Here is a 10,395-nt window from a genome sequence, read left to right as displayed (position 1 = left end):
GGGGGGTTTCTCCAGGTTCTTGTGAATTTTGGGTACTGTGTATAGTACTGGAACTCAAGGTGCATGAGGAACCAAATACTTAGCTTCTTGCAATGTCAGTATTTCATTTGTGAGTCCTTTGTTGACCCAAGCGGAGAGTTCCTCCTTAAGTCTTGGGGTTGGATCTCCTTTCATGCATTTATATGTTTTAGTATCTTCTAATTGTGCTTGCATCTCACTGTAGTAGTACCTGCGATCAAGGATGACCAGTCCTCCTCCTTTGTCTGCAGGTCTCACTACAATTTGCTTGTTTTTTTCCAAGGATTTTATACCTTTCTTAAATTTCACATTAACGCTTGTTGCTGGAATGGGTAATTCCCTAATTTCGTCTTGCACCATCTTGCAAAACACTTCGATATGGTGGTTATTTCCTTTTTGGGGATTAAACACTGATTGATTTCTCAGTCCACTGTGTTCATATGGTTCCGGAGGTTTTTCTACTTCTAATATATTTTGATTTGCAATATTTTTTTTGATGTTGAGTTTACAAATATGTTTTTCAACATAAATGAACAACTCAAATTTGTCCAAATCTTTACTAGGGGCAAACTTAAGACCTTTCTGTAACACTTCTAATTATTGGTCTGTGAGGTCCACACCTGCCAAGTTGTATATTCCTTTGTTTAGTAGTTTCTTCTCCTTTTTCTTTCTCCCTCTTCCACGTCGGCCTCTTTTTCTGATTCTTCCTTGGTACATTGGGGCGATTTCTGTTGAATTCGATATGTATCCTTCCCCCCTCTCCCCCCCGCCCTGGTAGGGAGTGTGATTATGACCTGGTCTTCCTCTAAAATGACCCCTTGGTCCTCCTCTAGGGGGCCTGGGTGGATATTGATATCTATAGGGATCATAGTAATAGGGATCAGATCCCCTATACTCAAGTGGGGCATAGTGATTGTAGGTATCCACTGGATATTGGTAGGGATACTGGCCCGGGGTGGGATACCCGGAAGATTTGGGTGGGCCCCCTTGCGATTTGGGGCCTTGTTTGTTTGCTTTTTTCTTCACAGGTTCTTTTGTTGGGGTACTAGATACCTGAGTGATGTTTTGGATAGGTGCCACTACAGGATGAAGTATTGGTTCACTTTCTCACCTTTGTTTGTTATATCTGTGTAATTGTAATAATGATTTCAATATTTTCAGATTTGCATATTATGTATGTTTATATGTTTGCAATCTCTCATTATAACTGTATTTATTTATTCATAGATTTTTTTATATACATACATGTCCCTGAGGAAGCCCGAATGGGCGAAACATGTCGGACTCACTGTATATAACAGCATTTAAATCTACTAATGGTGAAACACAATCTTTTATACGATCATGCTATTTAGCTTTGTTTGTACTCAGTAATGTGTAAAATTTTTATTATATTTTTTTATATACAAATGTTGTCTATGGCGTATGGTTTCTGCGGTTCCAGAGCCATCATTATTTCTTACTCATTGATAATCTTTCAGACAAACCCAAATTGCATTTGCATAGTCCCACGCCCCATCCCTTAATTTGGAACATATATCTAAACGTTTCAAATAGTTTTTGTAGATTAGGGATGGAAAAAAAGGGTTTTGTGAGAAAGAATAGCAAATTATCTGTGTATGCAGCAACTTTGTACTCTGTCTTGCCTACCGTAAATCCTTGCACGTCTTTAGACAAGTTGATGGCTCTAATCAGGGGTTCTAGGGAAATAATGAAAAGTATAGGGGAAAGGGGGCAGCCCTGACGGGTCCCATTTTGTATGTTAATCGGATCTGACAGTATGTTGTTTACTTTGATTCTGTCTTGTGGGTGTTGATATAGGGCCGATATCCAGGACAACATGCCTTCCCCCAGCCCTATGTGTGTACAGGTGGAGAACATGTAATCCCAGGAAATTCTATCGAAAGCCTTTTCGGCGTCGGTGGAGAGTAACATCCCATTGGTTTTAGAGTCACCGGTAAAGTGGATCAGGTTAAGCGCTTTCATGATATTGTCACGCGCTTCCCTCCCGGGCATAAAGCCTACTTGTTCAGGACCTATGATTTTTCAGAGAAGGGGTTTCAGTCTGCTGGCCAGAATTTTGGCCAGGAGCTTTAAATCAACGTTTAATAGCGAAATGGGTCTAAAATTGGCGCAATCAGAGTGATCTTTATCAGGTTTGGGAACTACTGCAATATGAGCCATAAGGAAGGAACTGGAGTCATGTTTGTTTTTTGCTAAATAATTAAAAGAAGATAGGAGTGGTTTACAGAGAATATTTGTATAGGTCTTAGAGTATTGGGAGGTGAAGCCATCCGGGCCCAGACTTTTCCCTGCTTTCAGGGCTTTAATGGCTGCTTGTAGTTCTAACAGATTTATCGGTTTGTCCAATTTGGACATATCTTTGTGGTTGAGTATGGGGAGTTCACTGTCTCTAAGGAAGTCTAGTAACATTTCTCTCTTGGAGCTTGTGACATGGTGGGGTTTGTGTTGGTCAGGGAGGTTGTACAACTTATCATAGAATTTGGAGAAGAGTTCAGCAATTTTTTCTGGGTCGTGTTTCAGTACCCCTTGTCTGTCCCTGATAGCGTGAACATGGCTAACTGATTGTGCTTCTCTGAGGGCTTTAGCAAGTAACTTCCCACTTTTATCCCCTTGTTCATAAAAAAAAGATTTGTGGGGCGTGGCCTGGACAGCAAGCGAGATGGACACACACTAGAGGAGCTCCGTGCTAAAGACACAGCCGACAGCCTTTTACCCTGCTACTTTGTCTCCAGAAATGTGCAAACTGACTTTACCCGACCCCGCTCACCCGAACACGCCGCAATTCGACAGCATCCTCGTCCAGGAGCATCCCAGATTTGTTTAAATCTGCCTCGGCCTCACAAAGCAACGTGGCTTCACACAAGATGGCACAACCCCTTGATGAAGATGAGGATTTCAGCGAGGACTCGCAATACAACGCTGAGGACTCAGGTAGGAGCAGACCCCGCTCTGGAAAGCCCCTCACTTTTGCGGACATGTCTGTAATAGCAGCAGACATCAAAGCCACTTTCTCGGCGGCGATCACGATCCTGAATTCCAACATTCTTGTCCTGTCTGACAAGATGGAGGCAGCCGAGACGAAAGGGAAGCAGAGAGACAGGGCCCTACACAGGCTGGAAAAGGTGGCTGACACCCATGCAGCTCATTTTATCGAAATGAGCCGGCATTTAGAGGATCTAGACAACCGCAGACGCAGGTGCAATATAAGGGTGAGAGGGATACCAGAATCGGTTGAAAATGACCAAATAGTCCCCACACTGCAACCTGTGTTTAATACTTTGCTGGAAAGGCAAGAGGACACTGACATTTTGTTAGAGCTCACAGAGCCCTCAGAGCCAGGGCACCTGACGATGCACCACCAAGAGACATTGTATGTTGTCTGCAGAACTTCCAGCTTAACCACTTGCCGCCCGCCAATGACATATTGACGTCGGCAAAGTGGTTGTAGAATCCTGACTGGATGGATTGGATTCTGAGCCGCTGCGCGCCCCTGGGGGCGCGCATCGCGGCGATCGTTGTTGCAGGGTGTCAGTTTGATACCCCGCAACACTGATCAAGGTAAAGAGTTTCTCACGGAGACTCTTTACCACGTGGTCAGCCGTGTCCAATCACAGTTGATCACGATGTAAATAGGAAAAGCCCGTAATCGGCTTTTCCTCACTCGCGTCTGTCAGACGCAATGGATGCCAATCAGTGCCCACAATGGGCATCACTGATTGGCAGGCATTGTTTGGCACTGATTGGCATCCATTAGTACAACACATACAATAGTGCCCATCTATGCCCATCCATGCCACCTATCAGTGCCCATCCATGCCGCCTATCAGTGCCCATCCATGCCGCCTATCAGTGCCCAACCGTGCCTTCTATCCGTGCCCAGCCGTGCCGCCTATCTGTGCCCATCTGTGCCACCTATCCGTGCCCATCTGTGCCGCCTATCCAAGCCCATCCATGCCGCCTATCCGTGCCGCCTATCAGTGCCCATCCGTGCCGCCCATCAGTGCCCCATATTAGTGCCCATCAATGCCACCACATCAGTGCCACCTCATTGGTGCCCATCAGTGCCGCCTTATCAGTGCCCGTCAGTGCAGTACCATCAGTGCCCATCAGTGAAGGAGAAAACATACTTATTTACAATGTTTTATAACAGAAACAAAAAAATATTTTTTTTTTCTAAATTTTCTGTCATTTTTTTTTTTTTTTTGCAGAAAATAAATATCCCAGAGGTGATCAAATACCACCAAAAGAAAGCTCTATTTGTGGGTACAAAATGATAAAAATTTTGTTTGGGTACAGTGTAGCATGACCGCGCAATTGTAATTCAAAGTGCAACAGCACTGAAAGCTAAAAATTGGTTTGGGCGGGAAGGTGTATACGTGCCCTGTATGGAAGTGGTTAAAGAGGACATAATGAGAAAAGCCCGCAGAAATGACCACATTGCATTTAACGGCGCCAATATCATGCTATATCAGGACCTGTCCCAAATTACATTAAAAAATTGTAGAGCTCTGCGCCCCCTGCTGGAGTGCTTAAGGGAGAGGGAAATAAAATATACATGGCGATTCCCCTTTGCTCTTGTGGTCACCGTCTCCGGTAAGCAACATATCCTGCGTTCCCCAGCGGACCTGCCATACTTCTGTGATGCCCTGCACCTTGATCTTATGGACCTGCCTGATTGGTATCAGGAATACACCCTGCCACCTCCCGCTAGAAGCCCCCCTGACTCGCCCTTCTCTACACCTGACAAGCAAAAGAGCCAAAAAGCAGAAACAAGGCCGTAGAGGGAACTCCCAGGCTGGAACGCCTACTCCTCACTCTACCCCCGCAAGGGGCCATGCTTATGAATAATCGCCATCAGACTGCCTGGGCTCCCTGTGGAAAAACGCAAGTATCCAATGTGGTGGTACGATCTAGGAGTTTATTTTTTTTATTTTTTGCTGAACTGCTTTCTGAGATGATCGCTGATAAATCATATTTTCGGCACTATAAGCGTGCTACAACGAGGGGAAGGACAGAGAACTTAAGCGTTGGTGATTGACTTTTTTTTTTCTATTATCAGACACCCTTTCTGACCCATGTTACTGTGAAGCGATGATGATCACTTGCTCCTGGCTAAGAACATTCAGGAGGGTACGTCAAACCTGATAACTGACTGCTGCCATCTGATGGCGGACAACAAGATAAGCCAATCTCCTCCTTTTTCTTTCTCCCCCTTTAAGAGCCTTTTGATCTTTTTTTTTCTTAATTTTTGTTTTTATTCACTACACGCTTTATCTCAGGACCCCCATGAGCATCGGACCTTGCGAGCTACCACTATGGCAAACTTTTTCCTGTCCATGCTTTTTTCTACTGACGGGCTCCAGGCATTTATCACCATTACTCACCAGACCAAGTTTTTTTTTGTTTGATTGCCTTTCAGAAAAGGTAGATTCAGAAAGAGTTAGGCCGGCTTATCAGTAGATAAGCCGACCTAACTCCGAATCTACGCCGCCGTATGTTTAAGCGTATGCTCAAACAGAGATACGCTTAAACATATCTAAGATAGGCCGGCTTGCGCCGTCCTATCTTAGATTGCAATTTTTTGGATGGCCGCTAGGTGGCGCTTCCATTGTGTCCGGCGTAGATTATGTAAATTAGCTTGTACGCCGATTCACGAACGTACGCCCGGCCGCCGCAGTCGAATTACGTCGTTTCCGTAAGGCCTTAGGCGGCCTAAAGTTATTCCACCTATGAGGTGGAATAACAATGTTAAAGTATGGCCGCCGTTCCCACCGCGAGGTTCAAATTGTTTACGTTGTTTGCGTAAGTCGTCCGCGAATCGGGATTTACGTTGTTTACGTCCACGTCAAAATCAATAGGCCCGTACGGCGTACTTAGCCGCAATGCGCACTGGGAGATGTAGGCGCCCGGCGCATGCGCAGTAACAGAAAACTACAAAAACGTGAGGTCAAGCCTCATTACCATACAACACGCCCCCCTCCAACCCATTTGAATTAGGCGCCCTTACACCCGCCGCGTTTACACTACGCCGCCCTAAGTAAGGAGGTAAGTGGCTTGAGAATCATGTACTTGCCTCTCTTACTTAAGGCGGCGTAGTGTAAACATGCTAGGCTACGCGGACCTAGTTTTGCGCGCCCCTACCTGAATCTACCTATGTGTCTTTTTCTCTATGTGTTCTATTATTAGTGTGTTTTATACAATCTATACACTAGGTATTTTGTTTCCTTGTTTAGGAATCCTGGTTGCTGCCGTTCCGCGTTCCCGAAGAGTGCACTTGGAGGGAGACTTCTCTATCCAGGTGTACTACTTTCTTCTACTTTGGAAAGTGTTATTAATGTTCTAAAGTGTACTGAAATTATACCTCTTGCTGCTGGATTTATTTCCAAGTACTTGTATTCTTCTTCTTTTACTTCACCCTTTTCTTCTGCTTTTTCTATTTTACAGACCCCCACCCCCCCTCCCCTTATCCCCAAAACACTACCTGATTTTTGATACCGAGTCACCTGATCGACACAGATCTTTAACACTATTTTGAAAGTTTATTGTAGGGTAACTGCTGGTGACAATTTTACCTAAGACCGATGGCCTACTCATCCCTGGGGAAAAGCCTGTTGATCATTTCGCACAACAGAAAAGGTTTGAACATACCTGAGAAAAGGACATCCTTACTCGTAGGAAGACGAGCCCCACCTCGTCTTCCTACAGGAGACCCACTTTAAAACAGGGCAAGTTCAAAAACTGACCAATACCTACTTTACCACAGTGCATCATGCGACCAATGACAAAGCTAAGACTAAGGGAGTAATGATTTTGATCAGTAAGGACCCACCCTTTACCCTTACAGACAGTCTGATAGACCCAGAGGGACGATACGTTCTCTTAAAGGGCACGTACATGGGCAAACCCATTACCCTTGCGAACGCTTACTTTCCAAATACCGCGCACGTCACTTTCTGTCGGAAACTAACACGGGAACTGATGGGATTCACGTCGGGTCTCCTTATCTTAGGTGGTGACTTTAACGTCCCCTTAGTACCGTCCTTGGACTCTTCATCAGGTAAATCTTGTATTACGTATCGGGTACTTAAAACACTTAAAAAACTGCTTAACTCCCTACAGCTGATAGATACCTGGAGATTCCTACATCCCGACACTAGAGACTTTACGTTCCATTCAATCCCACATGATCGTTATTCCAGGATAGACTACCTGTTCATTACTCAAAGAGACCTCCACTTGGTGAAAGATGCACATATTGGCATCCAATCACTATCTGATCACTCACAAATCTCCTTAACACTGGATCTCGGTCGATCGGCGTCCAGATCAATTACCTGGAGGCTGAACGCTTCGCTCCTAACTGACCCAGAGTTACTCCCAGGGATTACTTCCTCCCTCCAAGAATACTTTCAAATCAATGCCACGCCTGGAATGGACCATATGATGGTCTGGCAAGCGCACAAGTGTTACATGAGGGGGGAGCTGATCAGACTGGGTTCCCAAAAAAAGAAACAGCACTCCCAAGCGGTCTTGGATCTGTCAGACAAAATACACGAATTAGAGTAAACACAAACATTCCCTGTCACAACAGTCTGCGTCGGAGCTTCTAGAAGCTCAGAAGGCCCTTCGGGAGCTTTTTGAGTTTAAGACAAAGAGGATGCTATTTTTTAAAAAGAAGCTTTACTATGAGGCAGGTGACAAGACGGGAAAATTCCTAGCAAGAGCCCTGAGGGAAGCTACTGCTGTCAATCACATTCCCTGCATTAAGACAGGAAATGGAGCAGTAGAGGTCTCCACAGAGGCTATAGCTGCGCAGTTCCATAGATTCTACTCTGAGCTCTACAATCTCCCCAAAACAACATAAGCCACGATCGGTGGAGGGTGACAGGGCTACTGCTATACTAGATTATTTAACCAAAAGTGGTCTCCCCAAAATAGACGACCTGCTGCTAAACCCTCTAGAAGGGCAAATAACAGTTGAGGAAACTCAGTCGGCAATCCAAGATCTGAAATCCGGGAAAAGTCCGGGACCTGACGGATTTACATCGACTTATTTAGGGCGAATCACGGAAACCAGCTTAGAACTAGATGCAGCTTGCTGCCTCCTCCACATTAACAATTTCTCCATAAGGCGCTATAAGCGTTCGCTCAAAAATCACCTCCTGAACACTGCCAAATCTTTGATCCCTATCTTCTGGAAAAGTGCGAAACCCCCCTCCATTCGAGACTGGCTTAAAAAAGTGTCTGACACATGTTACATGGAAGACACTTCAGCCCAGAACTCCGACAATGTGGATGCATACCAAAAGACATGGTCTGCGTGGTTCGCTTTCAGGGCCTACTCAGTGTATGACTCGCTTCTGATCCCCTGAACTACCCACACACTGGCTCATGCCACAGACCCAGAAACTGACCCGCCTCAGTTGAATAGACACAATGGTCAATGATTACCTTCCCTTACCCCACCCACACCTCTCCGTTTTTCCTTTTTCTCCTCTTTTCTTCCTTCCTCAAAGTTGTATAAACTGCATGTTATATCATGTTCTAACGACCCACATAAAAAATGGCGTAAAAGTAGGACTTCACCCTAATCCTGGTCGCTGCTTAGTGCCTCCATTGGTAAAGGGCTTGGTACATCTCGCCACACATTCGTTATGACTTGAAATGGAACTTTGCATATTTGCCAATAGAACTGAATGCTGCATTCTCTTTACAATGTAATTTTGTATAACACTGTATAACGTGTTTTATTTTGCCTTATGTAACGCAATCTTTGGCCTTAATAAACTTTTGATGTTCAAAAAAATAAAATAAAATGTTTTTCTTGAAGAGAAGGCATTTTCTAATTTTGATGTCTAGAATTTGTTTCAAGGAGGATCTACAGTTCATCAACTTCTCTTCTACTACTATCAAAAGGGACTGTTTATGCTGTGCTTCTAAATCCGCTATTTGGCGTGATAATCTAGTAATTTTGTTTTCTCTCTCCCTTTTCTTCCTGGAGCCCCATTTTATCAATTCACCTCTAACTACACTTTTGTGTGCCTCCCAGTTGTTAAGGGGATTTGTGTCACCTTCCCAGTTGTTCTCAAAGTTCGTCGTGATTGTTTGGTGTATGTCATCTTTTATTTCATGGTTGGTGAGCAATGTTGCATTGAGCCTCCAGTTGAAGGTGGTTTGTTTGGGCGAGTCAAGTAGCAAGGAGATGGCAGTGGGGGCATGATCAGAGAGGGAGATAATGCCTATGTCAGCCCTTAGGACATTGCCCAAATCTCTTTGAGTAACAAAGATCAAATCAATTCGGGAGTATATTTTGTGGGGAGGCGAGAAGAAGGTGAAATCCTTCTCCGAGGGGTGTGTTGATCTCCATGAATTGACTAGTGTGAGAGATTGAAGCATAACTTTGATACGCTTCAGTATCCTGTACGAAATGTGTGTGTAGCCACTTGAGGTGTCTTTTATCGGGGAGAGGGGGATATTGAAATCCCCACCCAGGATAATGCAACCTTCAGCGAACCACTTAAGTTCATCAATAGTTTTGCGGCAGAATGTAAAGTGCGCTGTGTTCGGAAAATAGACATTGGCAAGGGTAACAGGTGAGCCTCCCCATGTGCCTTTCAGGAAGATATAACGACCCTCAGGATCTGCAATTTGATGTAGAAGTACAAAAGGTGCATTTTTGTTGAGTAAAATTAATACTCCCTTGGTTTTGGCGAGGGGGTTGGTGGCGTGAAAGGCCTTCGTGAAGAGGTTATCTGTGATTATGGGGATGTTTTGTCCCTTAAAATGTGTTTCCTGCAGGAAAACTATGGAGGGGCAGGCCTTTTTAAGTTCTTTTAGCAGTTTTGTCCTTTTTTCGGGGATATTTAGGCCATTGATATTATGTGATATGATAGTAGGTGACTTCCCTAGGAAGGCGTAAGCCATTTTGTGAGGGGGGTTTTCTCTAAAAGAGCTTAAGGGGGAGAGGCTGAGTCAGTGGGGTGTGTGCGGGAGGAGGAAGGGGGGGGGGTGAAAGTAGGAAGGGGGAGGGGGGATGAGAGCAAGGTCGGGTATATAGGAGAGGAGGGGGTGAGTTTTACTCAAATACACACCCAGAGGGTGGTGAGTTAGTTAGTGTCTTAAATACTAAGAACTAAAGTGTACCCTTGGGGGTGAGTGAGAGACGTGAGCGCGGACCACAGCGGGGCAGGGTCCATCACCAGTGTACTAGTGACAGACAGAGATTGTGATAGTCAGTAAGTAATCACAATATAGGATTGTTCGTGGGGGGACCAAGGCCGCGGGGCCCGAGAGGAATATGCGTAAGACTGGATTATAGTACACTGAGACCAGAGTAAGGTAAGTAAAAATGGG

Source organism: Rana temporaria, chromosome 3 (genome assembly GCF_905171775.1).
Source record: "Rana temporaria chromosome 3, aRanTem1.1, whole genome shotgun sequence".
Taxonomy (NCBI): Eukaryota; Metazoa; Chordata; class Amphibia; order Anura; family Ranidae; genus Rana; species Rana temporaria.
This window is presented reverse-complemented; position numbering follows the sequence as displayed.